A 22305-nucleotide genomic window follows, 5' to 3' on the forward strand; every position below is an offset into this window, starting at 1 on the left:
AGAGACGCCATCTGATCATGTATATTAATGACCTCTTGGAATGTGCATAAACCTGGGATTCTGCTAATCTTATGCAACGGCAGAATGCAGGGCTCTGGCCAGTTCACAAAGGAAGGGAAGGACAAAGAGGCGTGGAGAGTTGCCATCCATGTTTATTCATATTGATATGCTGGCCTGTCCATGGTCTGGGCTCAGCAGTCTAAAAGCTATCAAGAAGCCCTCACCTGCTCTTCAAAAGCACAGCTTTGAAGAGAGGCCTCTATGTCATATGCTGGGACAAGAACACACACTCTCTCTCACACACACACACACACACACACACATAACAGAGAGAGAGAGAGAGAGAGGGGAGAGAGAGAAAGAGAGAGGGAGAGAGAGATATAGTGGAAAGGCATTTTTGGAGCCCTATCAACCTCTGAGCCCTTGCTCTCTCTTCCGTACATTCCTTTGAAAGCGAATAACAATATTATTGCTTTTTATGAAAGCTCTTGCCTTTTTGACAGACAATTTTGAAGCGAACTTGGATCGATTGGGTTTCATTATCCTCCAAAAATGAGATGATGGCTGCACAATCATCATGTAGACTCATTTTAATACGGTCACATAATCTACTCGCTGGCAGGCTAATGCTCAGCCTCTGTAATGGCCCCTTCTCTGAACTCGTAATAGGCCCCTGCAAGCTGAGTGCAATAATCCTGGATTCTCTCTTTTCTTTCTTCTCATGTACTCTTTCTTTCTTTCTTTCTTTTTTTCTTTCTTTCTTTCTTCATTTTTTTTTGCATCTGCACATGAACACATGAAATGACGTAAGTTGACTTTCATGTGACACATCAAACATGGACCAGTTGAAGACCTCCACTCTCCTACACCCCCCCCCCATCTCTACAGTAGCAGTCCATGGACCACTCATGCCGGAAGGGCTGTGTGTGTAGGAGGCCGCACCATTTCAAAAAGACCACCTCAGGAGAACCAGTTCCGCCATCGCAGAAACACAGCATGTAATTACCCAAAACCCATACAGAGAAGGAGAGGAGAAATAGAAAAGGAGAAAAGGAACAGACGCAAGAATGAACTCTTCCTCTCCTGTTGGCCCTGCCTGCCTGTATGTAATTGTATGTAGCGCAGGGCTTTGAAAATGCAAAGGTGGTGAAATATTCAAAAGGTGTTTGAGGCTCTGGGTTTGAAGATCTGTGAGAGGCGCCCCGCTGCTCTTAGCAATGGCTCGGATAGCTGGCCAGCTCTGGGCCGGACTGAGGCCAGATCTGGCACAGGTGAGGGCCGCGGTCGGTGTCTCTCTTGGGGATGGGGAGCGCAGAGGAGAGTCGTGCCGCGCCAAGAGCCACTTATTTGTCTCTTGAGTCAGAGAATTAATGCCCTGTCAACTCGCGAGCGATAGGTTCGTGTCAAGTGATTGGGGAGCGCCTCTCATTGGCCCAGAGTAATTGCCTGGTCAGCACCACTTGAAAGTGTGTCTTTAAATTTGAAGTAATTTTCAAGAGGTTCCTTTTTTTTCAGCGGAGACCTGGTGGGAAGAAGGGAACTAATCAAAGTTGCAAAACTACTAAACTACACGCTAAGCCCACATTTTCAACATGAAGAAAATCATAACAACACTGACAAGGCTTTAAGAATACTCTCTTCACAGACTTCAAAACCACTGCAGAGAGTCTACTTTATCAGCAGTGGCTATGAAAGATTCCACATCCACTGAGGCTGTACGATGTTGATGTTTATTATTAAAATCTTTCTACACTTGAAAGTGATGTCAAATTACAGAAAACAATATTAGAAGTACCCTGTATTGGCGACTTTTGAGGTTTAGAGACAGGAGTTTGTGTAATAGGTCTGTTTTTATATGTAGTTATTCAATTTGACTATTTGCCGTTATGTGCCAATGGTTTTGGTTCCATTACTTGTACTATTGTATAGTAAAGGTATGACATCCCTGTGTGAAAAATGTATCTGATCATATTTTTTATATATGGTGTGTGTAATTTGAAATATGAACAGGAGAGATGTTAAATTCCTAGTGCTAAGGAATTTCACACAGCAGCCAATCTACAACCAAGCCTATTTAGCGTCAAAAACAAAACCACCCACAAATCAACCTTTGTGGGTGAAGAACATCACCAACATAACAGCCACTTTCAGACACAGGCACCTTCTTTCATGGATATGTCAGTGAATCAGGCCCACGACTCCTCCAGAGGGCTCAGCAGTGGTATCTGGCATCCCAGACCCACACATCTCAATACTCACGATGTGTTCTTTGTCAACAAATATCCTTTTTTGTTCGTTCCTCTTCATTGCTGTGGCCGTTGTTACAATCATGACCGTATGTTACAATCAGCAACATAATGTATGGCATATACAACCTTATTATGATCCAATCAGTAACATACTGTAATATAATATATAAAGGCATATAGAACCTTATTTGTTTATGTTTGGCTATACAGTATCATGCATGCATTAGCTGTGTGTCGCTTTGTATACACAGCTGAACGCGACTGATATGAGAGTATGTTTGTGGATATGACTAATGGCGCCCCTCTTTGTGCATGGTGTATATTTGTTAAGTGGATCTGGGGTGAAGAGTATTTCCATGTTTCAGTAAATATATGTATATGAGTGTGTGTTTGTTTGTGTATGTTAATGTTTTTGTGTGTGTCGCAGGGAAGAGCTATGTGTTGTTGTGCCCTCATTATGCCCAAACCGAGCATGCTAACCCCACAACCCCCCCCCCCCCCACTCCCAGCCTGCCTTGCTTCAGAGGCCCCTGGTCCCCGTGGAGACGGGGTTGGATGTGTCATCACTGCTCCTCCTCTGCCACCAACTGACATTTAGTGGCCCGGCCCGATTCCCAGGGGGTCCCTGCCAGGCCTAAAACGCATGCTGTTGTATTATTTACGTAGATTAAGTGCTTATTTGCATGCCATGTGATGGATCAGAGCAGTCACATGAAGCCGGATATTGCCATGGGGGGAAGTAGCCCTGTTTTGAGCCCCAGCCAGGGGCCTCTCTCCCTCGCTCTCTCCTCCCAGCTCCCCGCCTGTCTGCCAGGGCTTGTGGTATTTCAGGGAGTCACACTGTCAAGTCCCAGTAATGCCAAATGGGCCAGGACAGCAGGAGCCTTGGTTAAGCCAAGTTAGTGTCCTAATGATGGTGATACTATACTATTGCACAAGTGAAATAGTTCAGCTGATTTTTTGCTAGCCTGGGAATGTATAAAACGCTCAGACACACCCACAAGTAACACCCCCCACACACACACACACAGTTAAACTTGTAGATCAGTGGTGACCCGTATCGACCTGGTCTCTGTGCGGCTGCAGATATCCCTCCTGCCTGCTTCTGATGCACTGGGACGTGGCACCCGCGGAGCTCCAGACGCCAGCGAGCCCACGCCCCAGCAACACAGCTTCACAGGCAGCCTGCCTCGCACCGATACGGCCCCTCCATCCAGCCCACCCTCCCGCCTTATCTGCACTGCACTCTCACTGCTTGCCACGCTTTACTTGACACCAGCCTCCCTCTGTCTATGACAAGCAGCAGCTTGAAAAAAAAAGTGCATTTCTTTCCCTCACTCTCACTGATTCTTCACACACATACACACACACAAACACACCGTTCTGTACACGTTGACACATCATGTGAAGTTGGTAGAAAGAGGAGTTAAATGAAATCTGTCGGCTGTTTATCAAATGCTCATCATTCTCCTCAGGGAACACTCCCACATACTACATTTATCTTCAAAAATCTTTTTGTTAATAATTTAAAGAACTAAAAGACTGAAACACCACTACTGGTAGGCCACTGTAGCTGTGCAGAGTATAAAGGTAGCAGCTTGGGAACATCAGACGCTTCTCTATGGATGTCTGTCTGTAGTGACAATGGCTTTACCCACCTGATCAACTCCCTCTTTGGTTAGTCAGATGGTGCCGATGGCAGACAGATGGACAGCAAGGTCAGGAGATACATTGGTCTGGATCTGGCACAGACGCCCTCATTCCCTTTCATACAGTAACTGAATGTGAATTGCTCTGATATTTTGCTTTCAAAAGTATGTGAATGTGATGATATGCATACTGTATGAAAATACAACATGTTTTTGAGATAGCTGGCGACACAGTTTGCCTCACGTCTTTGCAGTTAAACTCAGTTCAAGCAGACTGTTCAAGATAGTGTATAATAAATAGTATGAGACATATCATTTCAGAGCTTGTTTACAGTATGTCTCTGTATATTTTAATGTTGTAGAATGTTATTTCGCACTTTCAAAGACTGCTCTGTTAATATGATTCTTGATCAAATCAATTATAGATCTACACACACACACACAAACACACACACACACACACACACACACACACACACACCTAACCTTAATTCAACCAGACAACTTCTCTTACCAAAGCATTATTCCAACAAACCCACTTTCGAGGTGAACTGTGTCTGGCTGCAGAAAGTTCTCCTTCCTTCTCCCCCTGTTCAGAGTGAGCTAACGAACCTGCCTTGTGCTCCCATCAGAATAATTACTGCGCTGTTGTCTGGCCTGCAGGGACAGGGCAACCTTACATAAATTGTGTGAATGGAAGTACAACACCAGTGCATTTGTGAGTGGGCAAGAGGCTACCGCTGGACGGATACAAATGGCAGGCTGCCATGATCTCTTCCCACGGCTAAATCGATGGGAGGAAAATCAATGCTCTGGATTCATTTGCAGGTATTCTGAAAAGTCGGCGCGGTTCGAACGTGGAGTGCCCAGAAAAAATGTTTGGCACTTAAGGAACAACAGTACTGCGGACAGGGTACAAGCCTTGATAATGTCCAGATGAGAGGGGAGCTGCTTGTTTGTTTGTTTGTTTGTGTTTCTGTTTGTGTTTACTGCGTGTGCCTGTTCTAAGCAGCTTTTCTCCAGCACTTGTTACTATCATCTGCATTCCCCTTTGCTCTTCTGCCACTGCTGCTTTCGTCTAACTTCAGCTTTTTTGATCTTCAGGAAGTACACTTTGTCATAATTTCATCATCCTCTTCAGACCTTTGCAGGCTGTTGGTCTCCTTGTCAGTAAAACGTTCACAATTCTCCATCTTCCCTCTATCTCTCCCTCCCCCTCTCTCCCCCTCCCTCTCACAAGAATCCTTGCATTATCAAAGCTTGTGTGCATGTATGAGTACATGTATTTCATTAAAATCTTAAGAATAGAAAAACACAGAGATGGAAAATGTATTTATTCATTTTATTTGACTTTTCTCTGCCATATTCTCTCTTTATCTCTCTCTCTCTCTCTATCTCTCTCTCTCTCGATAATACACACACACACACACACGTGTGAGAGGGTGAAGAAGGCAGCTGCAGTGTGTGTGGGATTTCACCTGTGTAGGGCTCAACTCATTTCCCTCCATATACGACTCCCCTCTCCTACGTTGTCTGTGTAAATGTCAGCAGAAAGGGCAGTGCTGCTCTCTGTCTCTCCTCTCCCACAGACACAAACCCACGGGGACACAAACACACACACACACACAGCTCCCACAGACACAAACCCACGGGGAGACGGCTCGGCCTCCCACCAGAACCACACGCCCCACATCCAAGCTTCCTCACGCAACATTACCGGGGTAACCTGCACCTCACGCGTCACCACACACACGCGCACACACACACACACACACACACGCACACGCACACACACACGCACACACACACGTACACCCACACCCACTCACTCACACACACACTAGCCTCCTGCTGCAATGACTGTGTGTTACCAATGCACAAGGAGCCAGTCTATTTGCCTAAACGTTAACCTGACGTGTGGCCATTGATCTGTCCTGGCTGTTAGCATTAGCCAAGGAAAGGTAATTGAGAGTCATGCATTCAGAGATGTCTTCCAATCATAAGATAATGAGATTTTAAATCTCGCAATTCATCATCTTCATGGTGCTGTGAGATAACATTGTCCTGTGCAAGAGTGGCGGCAGAAGCACCCTGCCTGTCCATCAGCTTCGACTGACGTGAACAGAAAAGGAAAAGTGTCTCTCTGGCCGAACTCAGGGTGCCAACATGATTCATGCTGCATGAGTAAGGACTGAAATTAGCCATGCTCTCTCTCTCTCGGGCTCCCTATCTCCTTACCCCTCTTCTGCCTACATCTCACCATGGAGTCTGGCAGCGCTAGACATTGGAACATTTATGGAATGAAGACAGGGTTTCTCAAACTTTTGCAAGTCCCCCTCCCCCAAAGAAGCCCAGAGAGGTGGCAGAAAGGTGCTTAAACCTGCTGTCACTCTTCAAGTCAATAAGCTGTTCCTGCATTTCTGAAGATAGATCTTTGGCTGTCTGTGGAAATGGATGCTAAATTGTGTCCGCATTGATTGGGCTACTACTCTGGACATGGTTCTGATGCAACACTTAGTGGAAAGCCAAGGTGCTAATAACTCATCATTGTGACAAGAGTTTTGTTTTTGTGGGACCTGATAAAACATCAAGTGTTGAATGCTATGCTTATGCCTATGCCTCCCAACAATGATTATTGTGGACGAAATGTGTGGACGTGTAGGTGTCGTGTTTGTGCTATAAGACATAGCACAATGACATTTCTAACAGGAATAAATATGGCATTCTGGAAAGGCAAGATAATATTTCTCATAGCAATGCAAAGATCAACAACTAGAGCTGGTGACATAATTTGGGATTAGCTCAGAAGCCAAAGATGCTTTATGTTTATGTGCACATTGCACAATACAAAGCCAGAAGTGTGTTCAAGTTTGCAAACAATTTTCTTTTTGCCTTTAATTCTCTGTGAATGTTTTCGAGCACTCAGGCTCAAACAGTTAAACGAGGTAGCTCTCCGTGAATATCCAGTAGTGCTGGACGCGAGCTGGACAGATGGTTACCGTGACAATGGAATGTTAATACCAAATCATTTAGATTTAACAGTCCAGAGAAAACAAATTTGCCATGGTCGTTTGCCACTCAAGAGCTCCTAGGCAGAAGGGATCTCAAGAGCTCCTAGGCTCAGTAGGGAGACAGTGAGAGAAGGAAAATGAAGGATGAGGATGTACTGTGTTAGAGATAACAAGACAGAAATGAGAGGAGATGACCGTAGACCAGGGGTCTCAAACTCAAATGAGCTGGGGGCCACTTCTGCCAATGTCATCTGATTGGAGTCAGTGTTAAAGAAAAATACAAAAAAACAACGGCTATTTCCTAAAATGCAATGTTTTTTTCAAATACTGTATTTTCACAAAACTACAAACAGAAAGTGCAAGTCTTTTTTATCTATTTTTAGACACCTGTGCTAGCAACCAGCTTATAAATAAAATAATGATAAAATAAATATTAATACAAATTATAAAAACAAACAAAAAAGCATAAAAACAGGTAGGTCTATGTGTGTGTTTCACACCAAAAAAAAATATTTTCCTCTCACAACTTTTTTAAACCTGGCAAAGGCGTCAGGTTTAAGAAAGCAACACCATTGGATTTTTATAGCAAAATTTCAAAAGGCCATAGCTTGAAAGTGGCAAGTCCTACTGTGAATGTAAAAATCTTTGAGTATAAACAAAAGTTTATGAAGGGGGTAAATTTACCCATCTAATTTGCCACTGGATGGCAAGCACCTCAAATTATGCACCTTTCAGTAAATACTGGATATTTGAGCAGGTTTACTTTCTTTTTTGTCATATTACCCACATAACAAATTAACAGGAAAACACCTAAGATGTATACCAACAATAGTAAACTATTACTAGCCTATAACCACAAGGCCTACAATAAAGTATCCTGGTCAAATCAGTTCCTATCGCAGGTGACTTTGTAGTTCTTCAGAGCCCTATTTCTACTAGCCCTGCTGTCTGTACCACGTCCATTACGGACACTATCATCACGATTACCACTGCAACCTCCAAGCTATGTTGGGCAGAGGGTCGAAATAAGCATGGTATGGACGCAAAGACACACCTCCATTCACAGACGCACCATGACTATCACTGTCAATAGACGATCGATCATAATCTCCAAAAGGATATTCTCCTTCAGAATCAGAATAGGTTAATAACATAGCCTACCTAAGACTTCATCACACGTGAACATTTTTCAACATTTGGTGTAGGCCTATTTCTGCTTCAATTTGTGCAAAACTATAGCCTGCATCGCTTCCGCATCATTACAAATGCACGTCTTCATGTTTCTCGCGTGTAATACAAGTATTTCCTGAAAACTGTGTGCAGCGATTTTGAATCAAGCTCTGGATGTCTAGCAAATAGTGGAGGAGAGTACAAATGGGATTTGTCACCGTACTTGGATCTATCGTCTATTTTAATCAGTATCATTGTTTGTCGCAATTAAAAATACCCTCAAGGGCCGGATTACATTTTAATTTTGACATACGTCGCGGGCCGGAATTGGGTCGGACGCGGGTAGACCCTTGAGAGTGTACTTAAGAGTGCACTTAAGAGTGTACTTGGGAGTGTACTTAAGAGTGTACTAAGGTTGTGTTTTGAAAACAAAGCGAGGAGATAGAAACCTTTAAAAAAATAAACTGATCAAATATGGAACTAGTGGTATGTTTCTGATGTCTGATCTTATGTCATACTGTTTCCATAGGCCAGGCTGAAGACAAAGGTGTTTGTTGATGCACTTATAACTGTGACTGTGAATTGTAATTGTAACGGTGTATTTTACAAGTGAAACCAAGTGAATGAGAGGTCATGAGGGGGAGTGTATCTGTGTGTGTGTGTGGGGGGGGGCACTGATCTAAGAGAAGGAGGAAGGGGCAGCAAGGAAGCAAGAAGGGGGGGGGGGCAAGGAGGGCAGAATAAAAGCAAGAAGCATAACAATAAATGAATGGTAAAAGAAAGAAGATAGATAGAAAGTGACTGCATTGTGTGTGTGTGTGTGTGTGTGTGTGTGCATGTGTGTGTGTTTGTGTGTGTGTGTGGGTGTGTGTGTGTGCGACTGATGCAAAGGGCTGAGAAGCCCACATTAGGTTATGAGGAAGCGCAGTACAGAGGAAACGGTCCATGATTGCATTGAGCGGGATGTAAACTGCCAGCAAAATCAATAGGGCAGTTTTAAATGTAATGGAGGAGTAATGCTGAGAGATATTCATTAAACAGCCCACACTCACAAATACACACACACACACACACACACACACTCTCACACACACATAAACACACACACACACACACACACACTCAGAGACACAATCTCTCTCTCTTTCTCTCTCTCACACACAGACAGACACACACACACACACACACACAAGTATATACTTATGTACAAACCTCTTCTGAATAAATGTTGAAATCCACATGTTGAAATCCCTGCTCAGCCATTAGTATTCCGTTTGGGTATTTGATTTCATTGGGCTGTATTGTGCTTGGCCAAGCCTTGGTGGAGGAGTCACAGCAGAGAGAGGAATTATTTCTTGTTGCCTGGTAACATTGCTCCCGGCAGTTCAGATGGCCAGATTCTCTCTCTCTCTCTACACACACACACACATATATATGTATATTTTTTTTTTTCTGGAAAAAAATTACAGTTTTTCTCGATTGCTTTGACCTGCTTAAGAAAACTGGGATCCACTTGATCTTCGTGTTCTCACACCCTTTTGCAAAACAGTTAACACAGATGTCATTCAAAGTCCCCAAACTCTATTGGTTTCCCTGTGCTAAACAAAAGGAAAACATCTTTTCACAGGTGGTAGAGAGTCCTTGCACAAGTCGGAATCTCTGATACACCTGTGTGAAACTCCTTTGCGCAATTCTTCAATCATTCATTATCCATAAGAGATGCCATGTCTGTTCTGTGTTGCTATTTGCAAGTAGGCGGGATCTAAGGCACATTCAGAGAAATCATTGTATAGCCTATTTGGTGAATAGAACAGTACAAAAGGTGTTTACTGTTCAGTGGCGGCCGGTGGTTAAAAAAATAACGGAGGAAGGAAGGTGCTCTTGATTGGTGTTGGCAAATTACTTTACATTACATTACATTTGGCTGACGCTTTTTTAGCCAAAGCGACTAACAACATGGTAAACAGTTTAAGTTTTAGAGCAATTCTTAACAATTTTAGGACAATTTAAAAAACATTAGAGGACAGTAAAAATAAGTGCATCAGTGAGTGCTGTTTTTAACAGTTACGTGTCAGTTTAAGACGGCTGGTGAGTGCTAGGATCAGCAAGACTTGTTGTAAGTGTTGCTATGAGAGGAGATGTTCTCTAAAGAGCTGGGTCTTCAGAAGTTTTTTGAAAATGGAGAGGGATGTCCCTGCCCTTGTAGGAACTGGCAGTGTGTTCCACCAACGAGGAACAACAGATGAGAAAAGTTTGGATTGGCCTGAGCGCATTGGTGGTAGAGCTAGACGCCGTTCGCCTGAGGAGCGAGCGGTCTGGAGGTAGCGTGATGTCTGTATGAGGGCATTCAAGTAGGTGGCAGCAGAACCAGAGACTACTTTGTAGGCAAGCGTTAGAGTCTTGAATTTGATGCGGGCCGCCATAGGTAGCCAGTGTAGCTGGATGAGCAGCGGGGTAACATGTGCCCTTTTGGGTTGGTTGTAGACCAGGCGTGCCGCCGCGTTCTGGATCATCTGAAGTGTTTTCACTGCGCAGGCTGGGAGACCTGTCAGGAGGGCGTTGCAGTAGTCGAGTCGTGAGATGACTATTGCCTGAACCAGAAGTTGGGTAGCATCTTGAGTCAAGTAGATCCTGATTTTCCGTATGTTGTAGAGTGCAAAACGGCATGACCGCAGTGAGGTTGTGATGGTATTGGTGGCAAATGTGAACAATAGAGTATGTAGGCCGCCTACCCAGACACATTTATAGCAGCAGTATGTGCTATGTAGCATTTTAACTGGCAATGTTGTGCAATAAATGCTGTTCTGACATTCTCAGGGGGGCTCTGACCTGAGCTAGGCTAGCATGCAGCAGCCAGAAAAGTTTGGCTTCCACCATTGTGCTTCCACTATTGTGCATTTGGGCAAGGCACTTAACCCCAAATTGCTCCAGGGACAATGGACTTATAATATAATTTAAATATATAAGTCACTTTGGATAATAGTGCTAAATTAATAAATGTAAATGTAAATTTAGGTCTGGGAAGTCAGGAAAGATATGTAGGTCTAGTTATGAAATACTGTTTTCCAGATGTGCAAAATTATGGAAAATCTGGAGGATTTGCTCAATGTAGGCTAATACATTTGCAGAAAAGACTAAAATACTAAACATAGACACTTGTTTTATAAAACCATGTAACTATTTACCTTTAAAAAATAGACCTTAAATGTGGTTATTTGTAACATGTTTTTAACCCAATAAATTTCAGTGTCCCGCCGGCGGGACGGTTACCCCCCTCCCTCAAACATTCTAAATCAATTGTATGCACCATATTGCTATGTAGCATAGTAATGTTATACACCATTTCAAAGCTTTGACTCTTGTGAATCGAAAAATGATTTTTTTCATGTACAATCTGTATAGTGCTTTACATTCTCAGATTAATTTTATTATGTCTCAATTAAATTTGATCCAAAATGCCCCCCTCCCCCTCCTCCGCTTTTGGTGCTACCCTGACTTCTGGCTGCAGTGTAGCTGCAGCACAATAAGTAGATGCAACATATTGGGTACTGAAATATTCACAAGAATCCATAGAAATTAAATCTTTATGTTGTATTATCCAATATTAGTTGTACAGATGTATAGTCTATCTTATACACACTCATTGAACCAACAAAGTAAATGCAAAAATAGAGACTTTTTTGTAATTATTCCATATTTTGTGTAGTCAGTCTATATCAGAACACCTGACATACAATCTAAATAGTCCACAAGAAACCTCAAAGTGTTATCTTTCATTTGAGACCAGGATTATGCTTCTACACAAAGGGGTTCATGTGCAGTAAGCATTTGATTGTTCAGAGTTCAGAGATGCTTGTAATCTAATCTTGTAAACTATTCTAGGCTCTGTAGCTCTTTGTCAGTACATCACAGTTATTTTGACTGTTTCCTACGAAAACTACAGGTTCTCAGCTTCCAGCATTTGATGGTTGACCCCAAAAGAGGTGGGAACAATGCCCTTGTAAATAGGCACAGTGCAATTTCAATAAACTTGACATTTTTACTGAGATCAATGTGCCAAATCGCTATAATTTAAAGACAGGTTGTAATAGCTAAGTGGGAATTTATACTCGAAAGGCAAATGTTATTGAATACGTCATTAAAGGAATGTATCATGGTCTAAAACATTCATTAACAATGTTACCATCCAAATATACAGTTAGGTGAAAACAAGAACATATTAACAACAAGAACATTATGCTATAGCAGCATAACTAAGGCATGGTGAGGGGTAGTCGGCACCAGCTCAGGTATGGTCAGTGACCACCATTGCACGCGCGACTGGGGTGCCAGTCACACGAGGACTCAGCAGGGTGGTCCATTCCAAAAAATCCCTGAGGTGGGTGAAGTTCCACACCGCACCATACCTAACCATGGGAGGCAGTAAAGAGGTATGTTTTAAGTCTAGACTTAAAAATAGGGGGGGTGTCTGCTAGTCGAATTGAGGAAGGAAGATTATTCCAGAGGAGGGGTGCGTGATAGCTGAAAGCTCTGCCTCCTACTGTAGTTTTTGAGATTCTTGGAATTACAAGAAGGCCAGTATTCTGTGATCGTAGCGGTCTAGGTGGGTTATATGGGACTAGGAGATCTTTAATATATTCTGGTGCCTGGCTCTGTGATCGTAGCGGTCTAGGTGGGTTATATGGGACTAGGAGATCTTTAATATATTCTATTGCCTGGCCAAAGATCTCCTAGTCCCATATAACCTGTCTTTGTATGTTAGAAGCAATATTTTGAAGTCAATGCAACTTTTAACAGGCAGCCAGTGTAGAGATGACAGGATAGGGGAAATATGTTCGTATTTTTTAGTTCTAGTGAGTGTGCGTGCAGCTACATTTTGTATAAGCTGTAGGCTCTTTAGACAGGTGTTGTTGCAGCCAGTGTATAGAGCATTGCAATAATCAATCCTTGAGGTGACAAAAGCATGGATTAATTTCTCAGCGTCTAGTAAGGATAAAGACTTCCTTATCTTTGAAATGTTCCTTAAATGATAAAATGAAGTTTTGGTAATCTGTTTTATGTGATTACTTAGTGATAGGTCTTGGTCAATTGTAACTCCTAGATTTTTAACACTTGTGGATGAGGATAGTCAAAGATCAGTAAATGTAGCCTGTGATGAGGATAGGATATCCCTCATCTTTTTAGGACCCAAAACCATGACTTCTGTTTTATCGGAGTTCAAAAGCAGGAAATTATTTGTCATCCATGTCTTTATGTCTCTTATACATGTGTCAAGTTTGGCTAACGGAGTTAATTCGTCAGGTTTTATGGAAAGGTGTAGTTGTGTATCGTCTGCATAAGAATGAAATTTAATGCCATGTTTCCTAATTTCTGAGCCTAGAGGAAGCATATAGAGAGAAAATAACAGGGGCCCTAGTACTGAGCCTTGAGGCACCCCATATTTTACCATAGTCTGGGTAGACGGTTTATTGTGAACCTGTACAAATTGTCTGCAGTTAGAAAGGTATGATCTAAACCAAGCGAGTGCTGAGTCTTTAATGCCTATCGAATGTTCAAGCCTATGGAGTAGTATATTGTGGTCTATGGTGTCAAAGGCAGCACTGAGGTCCAGGAGGACCAATATTGATATATGTCCATTATCGGCAGCGATAAGGAGGTCATTAAAAACTTTAACTAAGGCTGATTCAGTACTGTGGTGAGCTCTGAAACCAAGTCTAGTATTTTCTAGTATTTTTGACAAAAAAGGGAGATTAGATATAGGCCTATAGTTGGCCAGGTTGTTAGGGTCAAGGTTAGGCTTTTTGAGGGATGGCTTAATAACAGATAACTTAAACGACTGCGGTACGTGGCCTGATAGCAGTGAGTTATTTATAATCTGGAGCAACGCATTGTCCAAGAAAGGGAAAGCAGTCTTCAGAAGATGGGTAGGAATAGGATCTAGTAAACTAGTTGTAGATTTTGATGAAGAGATTATGGAAGTGAGGTCTAATATGTCGATAGGTGTAAATGAATTCAACGTTCGTCTCATCTGTGATTCAATTATATTTTCGCTACCATTCAGCAATGGAGTATGAATATTTGGTGAGACTGATTGGTTAATCTTATCTCTAATTGTTTCAATTTTGTCATTGAAAAAGTTCATGAAGTCATTACTGTTTAGGCAAATAGGGATAGATTCGGTTACTTCGGTGTGGCTCTTCGTCAGGCGGGAGATTGTGGTAAAGAGAAATTTTGTATTGTTTTTGTTTTCTTCGATCAGCGAGGAATAGTAGGTTGACTTAGCTTCGTTGAGTGCTTTTTTGTAGGTGATAAGGCTATCTTTCCATGCTTGGCGAAAAACTTCCAATTTAGTGGTACGCCATTTTTGTTCAAGTTTACGCGCTGTTTTTTTGAGTGTTTTTGTCTGTGTGGTATACCATGGAGCACGCCTTACTTGTTTTCTTATTCTCTTTTTCAGTGGTGCTACTGAGTTAACAAGTCGACCTCGGCTGGATTAAGGAAAGGGCCTTCTGATAGGCCTACCACATGAGTCCGGAATAGGGCAGGCGTAAGCGAAATTTTTTCTAGAAAGTCTGCATTAGTTTTTTCAGATAAGCCGCGGCTGTAGTATTCAGCTAAATTAGGTACTGCATGTTGTAATGTCATTGTAAAAGTAATTAGATGGTGGTCAGTTAAGGTTGGGTGTTGAGGCAAGATTGTTAACTGCTCTATGCTTATGCCGTATGACAAGACTAGATCAATAGTATGGTTATCGCGGTGCGTGGGTGAATTAACATTTTGGCAGAACCCGACATGGTCAATTAGGGATTGAAATGCAATTGTGAGACAATCGTTCACATTATCCATATGAATATTAAAATCCCCCAATATAAGTATTTTTTCTGTTTGGGTAGTTAAAGTGAAAAGGAAATCAGAAAATTCTTCTAAGAATTCAGTGTAGGGGCCAGGGGGTCTGTACAATGTGACTACAGTTACAGGCTGATTAGTTTTCCAGTCTGGCGGTAAAAAATTGAGGACTAGAACTTCAAAAGATTTAAACTTGGGAGATGTGAGAAGACTAGATTGATAGATTGTAGCTACTCCACCTCCCCTGCCAGTGTGACGTGGTACATGGTAATTCAAATGGGAGGGAGGTGTAGACTCATTTAATGGAAGGTATTCATCTGGTTTAAGCCAGGTTTCAGTAAGGCACATAACATCTATACGATTGTCAGTAATAATTTCATTAACCAAGGCAGTTTTATTTGACAGTGATCGAATATTAAGTAAAGCAAGTGTAAGTTGCTTTAGAGACACCCTCTCTATTTGGCCTTGTATGCCCTGTATACCTGGGTGACTGTTAGGACGGCAGAGATCTGTGTAAGACATTATCTCTGCTTCCTGGATCTCTGGTTCGTCAGGAACTAGCCTCGGTTAGGTGACGGTCTATGTTCCTTGAGAGGAGGGCAGTACCCTCCCATGTGGGATGGATACCGTCTCTTTTCAACAGTCCAGGTTTCCCCCAGAAGGAGCTAAAGTTATCTATGAAGCCCACATTGTTATTGGCACACCACTTTGACAGCCATCGGTTGAGGTCCGAAATTCTGCTGAGCATTTCATCACCTCTTTTAATAGGTATGGGTCCAGAGAAAGTTATAGAGTCAGACATCTGTTGCGCGAACCTGCACACGGAGATAAAGTTTTGTTTGGTGATCTCAGATTGACGCAATCGGACATCATCAGTGCCGGTGTGGATGACTATTTTCGAGTATTTACGATTAGCTTTAGCCAGCACTTTCAAATTTGATTCGATGTCGTTAGCTCTGGCCCCAGATATCGATTTTACTATGGCCGATGGAGTCGCTAGCATCACGTTTCGTATAGTAGCGCCAATGACCAGAGTAGCAGGTTTCTCGGGGCTAGCTAAGGGGGAAAATCTATTAGAAACATGAATAGATTGGTGGTTAGCAGTGGGCTTCCTTCGTTTGGATTTAGATCCAAGCGAAACAGGCCCAACGGGCTGCTTTCGCTTGGGTCTAGCTCCCCTTAACAGTCACCCAAGAGCTATCCCCTTGCTGCGAGGGGGCTGTCATGGTTGTGCTAACTGTGCTGACGTCTGGTGCATCCACACAATTTACCAGGGGTTCTGCCACTAGCTGTTTGCTAATCTGATCCAGTGTGTGGATGCGATTCTCTAGTTCACCTATCCTCGCCTCCAAGCTAGCTATTAGTCTGCATTTATTACAAGTAGCATGTCCACTAAAGGAGGCTGAAGAGTTAGCTAGCATGTGACACGCCGGGCAACAGAGAGAATCGGAAGGAGAGGCAGGGGCGGCAGAGGACTGCCATCGTCCTTAAGATGGATTAGACAAGTGAATTGGCTACACGAGTGGTTAAGAGTGGAGTTTTTTACGCAAATAAAACCTAGGTGTAGTCTAATTAAGTGGATTACGTGGAGAGAAAACAGGAGCAAGCTAGCGTGAGAGCAGCCACTCTGACAATACAAACAGGAAATGACGCGATCCGCTTACCGTAATCCTCGAAGCAGTCTCCAGCTGTATGCTAGAAGTAACCTCATGGCTACTTACTGAATCAGCAAGCTGTTGTTTACAATTGGAATGGAGATGGACAAAGCACAGCGGATTGCAGATGACCTGAATCTGATGATGAAGGCATTGTTGCCAATTTAGCGACTTTGTCGCTAGATTTAGCGACTTTTGGCCGTCTCTGGCGACTGAAAAGTGTATCTAGCGACTAACAACAAATCTGGCGACTTATTCGTGTATCTGGCGACTTTTGTTTTCTCTTTGCGCTATCCTTCGGTTTGCCCAGGCTGACTGCAGCAGCAGCTCAATACATGAGAAAAATCTTCTCACAAAAATGGCTGTTTCGTTGTTGAAACGTCATAAAATCTTCCCTCTCATGCCTGTTTCGTTAGTGAATTACATCGCAAATTTCCCTAAAGCGTTGCCCCATGATTATCAGCCCATTTTATTACAAGGAAGTAGATGTTCTATAGATCTATGCTCAGACAACGCTCATTGGAAGGTGCAGCAACTTTGAGTGAAATTACAACAAGAGAGTCAACGAGACAAGAGCAATGACATGATGACAGGGAAACAGGGACACGCTTGCCAGCATCGTTCAACAGTTGAACAAAGGAAGTAGGCTAGGCTACAACTTCATTCACAAGCAAAGCAGATAGTTAATCGAACATACATGTTAGAAAAAAACTATATCATTCGTTTAGGCTATGTAGGCCTGGCTTCAATGCTGTCAATGCAAGTGGATGCAGGACTGTCGGCTGAGTAAAAAAAAATAAAAAATCTATTGGTCTGTCCGAGTGACATTTAAGCCTAGGCTATATTATGTAGCCTAAATATATCCAAAATATAGCCATTGCCGTAAGTGTACATTGCGTGTAGGCTACAGTCACGTTATAATCAGACTTCAAGCAGTGCAAAGCAGATGCAGCAGTGAATAGGTTGGAAATGACTGCTTTTCAGCCACCTGCTCTAGTGTAGATGATAGGCTACAGAAAATAGCCTATCAATAAATATACAAGTATATTAAATCAAATATATTTAAACTAGGCTCTTAAAGTTGCCTATATCAGTAGGACAAAAGCAAACAGGAGTAAGTAAAGGGAATTAAAGGGCCATCACCGTGCTGATGTAATTAATATGCAAACTAGCTCGTGACGTCATCTAATGACATTTAGCGACTTTTGGAGCTGGCTTTAGCTACTTTTCATTTGAAATAGTTGGCAACACTGGATGAAGGCGACTTCATTACATTGGAGAACATCCCTAATCTAGAGCTGACCTTAGCAGATTATTACAATGAGGAAGAATCTCTCGGTCTGGCAGCAGAGGAACTAGATCGTGAGATATCAGATGCTATTTCCACAGTTACATTTGACGGGGATACAGTTTGTGTGTTAGAAACTTTATCCATTGCTACTAGCTAACATAGGCCTACTGTCGTTATCTATTGGCACCATAGGCTACTAGCCAAAACCCATTACAGATAGTTTCGGTGGGCAATTAATTTGAACAATGCGAGAATGTCTTGTTTTGACTGATGGCAGGGTGCCTTATCGTGTGTGCATTTAAATTAACAGGGTTTGCAAACGTGATCTCATGTTTGTTTAGTTTGCATTTTAGACTATTTTATCCATTGCTAAACCTGCTAAATCCATTGCCAACTTGGTGCCTTGCACTGGGTGTTCATTCAAAATAACATGGTTTGCAAATGTGATGTCATGTTTGTTTTAGACTACTGTATCCATTGCTACTAGCTGGTTCTGTAACCCATTACAGATAGTTTCGATGGGTCATTAGCACTGCAGGCTGACAAATCAGTGACCGTGACAGGGGGGAGGGTTGATCTTAATGTCATGTAAATGAGGACCATTGTGTTCCCCTCCCATGGATTGAGGGAGAAAGTAGTCAAATTGAAAACCCTGATTTCTCAGCTTGTAGCTTTGAGATGTGTATACTTTAAAATGGCTACAACTTATTCAAATATTATCAGATGAGTGAGACATCATTGGATAGCTTTGAAACTACACTTTCAGAATCTGTGAATAACTCAAAATGTCTCTGGGGAGACATGTGCCTGGTTTTGCCATGCCTGGTCACATTTTTTAAAAGTCACTTAATTGTTCTAAAAAGCCTTTCAAACGTGTCAATGACGTCATTCATTAGCACAATGCTAGCGTGTTATGGGCAACAACGACCCAACCTGTAAGAAATCAAAAGGACATAAGTACTCGTTCATTCAACTTTTGACCTATAACCCATGTTGAAGTTATACAAACTACAATCAAATCTGAGATTTGTCAACGACAATCAGGTGAAAGAGACAAATTTAGCCGTCTAGCTCCATTGACTCCCATTCATTCTGCACTCATGGCGATCGCCCCCAGTGGAACTCTGGTGGAACTGCAACCAAAATTCGGTACAATGGGACTTAATACGGAGTGGCCAGGCTCTCCATAGACAGGCTCTGCCTTCGCACTGTATTTAAATGTATAAAAGATGGACATTGTCCTCTGATTCCATTGTTCTCTTTATTTCACAAGCAAAAAACAAGCTTTCCGTTCAACACAATATTCTTAGCTGTATGACTGCAGATAGCGTTCTTGCAGAGCTAGCTGCATTGCGTTGCTGGTAAAAACAGCACCCCCTATCGCAATTGAAAATTACTGTACGGAGGAGCTTCCTCCCTTGGCCATTGAAAACGACGTGATTCACGGGCCGCTGGCGCAAGTGGTGTTTATAATGGACTTCAATGAGGGGCTTGAGGAGGAAGCTCCTACATACAGTAATTTTCAATTGCGATAGGGGGTGCTGTTGGCATTTTGACCTAGGGGAACGATTTTGTTCATTCAAAGTGTTCAAATAGTAATATTACAGTTTTTCTCGATTGCTTTTACCTGCTTACAGTTTTTCTCGATTGCTTTTACCTGCTTAAGTAAACTAGAACCCACTTGGTCTTCATGACTACTTTCTTTGCACAGCAGAAGTCATCTCTTGCGAATGTGTTCACACATTTTCATTGGGTTCACACATTTCTCACACCCTTTTGCAAAACAGTTAACACAGGTGTTATTCAAAAGCCCCAAACTCTATTGGTTTTCCCATGCTAAACAAAAGGAAAACATCTTTTCACAGGTGGTATAGATTCCTTGCATAAGTCTGAATCTCTGATACACCTGTGTGAAACTCCTTTGCACAATTCTTCAATCAGCAATCATTCATTATACATAAGAGATGTCTGTTCTGTGTTGCTATTTGCAAGTATGGATCTAATGCACATTTAGACAAAGTACTGTATTGCCTATTTGGTGGAGAAAACAGTACAAAAGGTGTTTACTGTAGGTCTATTTCGAAAAATGACAAGTTGTAGTTCAATTCAATTTACTGTATCTTGCTAGGTATTTACTGTATGTCTTACATGTCAATGGCAGTTACATCTTGGGAGGAATGAATAAATTATTTTTTTATTCGGTACATTTTGTCTTTTCACAGTTTTTTTCTGATAGGCCTACCAGAAAAATGAGAAAGTAATGGAACAGACATAGCAAAAATGCTCATTTTGAGAACTAGATTTTGCATTTTGTTGCCCAGTGTGTAATGATTGATTAAAGAGTGTTTTTGAATTGGAAACAAGTTGTAGTGTTTGAAGGCAAGATTTGCTTTTGCTGCATGTTTTAAGTGTTTTGAAAGAATAACAGCCTTTTGCAAGCAAAATGTGTCATTTTGTACAGAGTGCTTTTGTTCAGACACGGGTGTTAACTGTTTTGAGAGTGTGATTTCAGAGTTGACACAGGTATCAAATCGATCGAGAAAAACTGTAACAGTAATTTATCAGATTAGTAATTCACTTTATATATTTTTTATTTTTCTCTGAAATTTTAGGGAGGGTGTTCCTCCCTTTCCTCAATGAAGGAGGCTCCTCTGCTGTAGTTCATTTTTGATGAAAAATTACAAGTTGTAGTTCAATGAAATTTGTCTTGTCTAGGTGCTTACTGTAAGTCTTACATGTCAATGACAGTTCCATCTTGGGAGGAATGAATACAATTATTTTTTATTCAGTACATTTAGTATGTTCAGTTTTTTCTGATACCAGACAAATGAGAAAGAAATGTAACAGACATAGCAAAAATGCTCATTTTGAGAAGTATCTTTAGCATTTTGTTGTTAAGTGTGTAATGATTGATTGAAATCACACAGTGATTTGATGACAGGATGTGTTGTTTGACGGCAAGATTTGCTTTTGCTGCATGTTTTAAGTGTTTTGAGAGAGTAACAGTCATTTTAGCCAGAGTGCTTTTGTTCAGACACGGGTGTTAACTGTTTTGAGAATTTGATGTCAGAGTTGACACAAGCATCAAAACGATCAAGAACAACTGTAGCCTTTTCAGCTTGTTCTGATACCAACAAAATGAGAGAATTGGAACAGACATAGCAAAAATGCTCATTTTGAGAACTATATTTTGCATTTTGTTGTCCAGTAATGATTGATTGAAATCACACAGTGATTTGACGACAGGATGTTTGAAGGCAAGATTTGCTTTTGTTGCATGTTTTTAAGTGTTTTAAGAGAGAAACAGCCTTTTGCAAGCAAAATGTGTCAGGGTGTTAACTGTTTTGAGAAGGTGATGTCAGAGTTGACACAAGCATTACAACGATCGAGAAAAACTGTAAGAGACCACTGCACATTTTTCTGATGTCATCCTACAGTTGCTGAGTGACATTCGAATGAGTTGATGGTCATATTCAAATTTGCAGTGGTCTCTTAATTTCGAATATGACCGTCAACTCATTCAAATGTCACTCAGCAACCGTAGGGTGACATCAGGAAAATGTCCAATGGTCACTTATTTTTTCTGTAGCTGTAAATACACTGTGTTCCAAATGAATTATTATGTAATTTGGATTTAAGTCATAAACATTTTTTTTTTTTTTTTCAATTAAACTCATGGATGGTATTGTGTCTCAGCGCTTTTTGGATAATTGAAATCAATCTCAGACACCTGTGATAATTAGTTTGCCAGGTGAGCCCAATCAAAACTACTTACAGTAAGAAGGATGTTCCGCATTATTAAGCATGCCACAGGTTTCAAGCAATATGAGAAAGAGAAAGGATCTCTCTGCTGCTGAAAAGCGTGAAATTATGCACTACTTTGGAAAAGGTATGAAAACACTGGATATTTCATGACAACTTATGCGTGATCATCGTACTGTGAAGAAATTTGTCGCTGATTCAGAGCACAGGCGGGTATGTGCAGACAAAGGCTTAATAAGGAAGGTTTCTGTCAGACAAATTCATAGGATTAAGAGAGCAGCTGCTAAAATGCCATTGCAGAGCAGCAAACAGGTATTTGAAGCCGCTGGTGCCTCTGGATGCCCGCGAACCTCAAGGTGTAGGATCCTCAAAAAGTTTGCAAGTGTGCATAAACCTACTATACGGCGACCCCTAAACAATGCTCACAAGCAGAAACGCTTGCAGTGGGCTCAGGAATACATGAAGACTAATTTTCAAACAGTTTTGTTTACGGATGTGATGGAGTAATGGCTGTACATACAACCTATAAAATATCTTGAAACTCTATTGTGGTAATAATTTGGAACAGTGCATTTTGAGTTTTTTTATTTTTGAAAAAAAAATACTGTTCTCATTGGGAGGTTTGTTCAATAAAAACGGTTGTTGACTTGAAAATTATACTGACTGTCATTT

The sequence above is a fragment of the Alosa alosa genome, chromosome 14 (genome assembly GCF_017589495.1).
Source record: "Alosa alosa isolate M-15738 ecotype Scorff River chromosome 14, AALO_Geno_1.1, whole genome shotgun sequence".
Classification (NCBI taxonomy): domain Eukaryota; kingdom Metazoa; phylum Chordata; class Actinopteri; order Clupeiformes; family Clupeidae; genus Alosa; species Alosa alosa.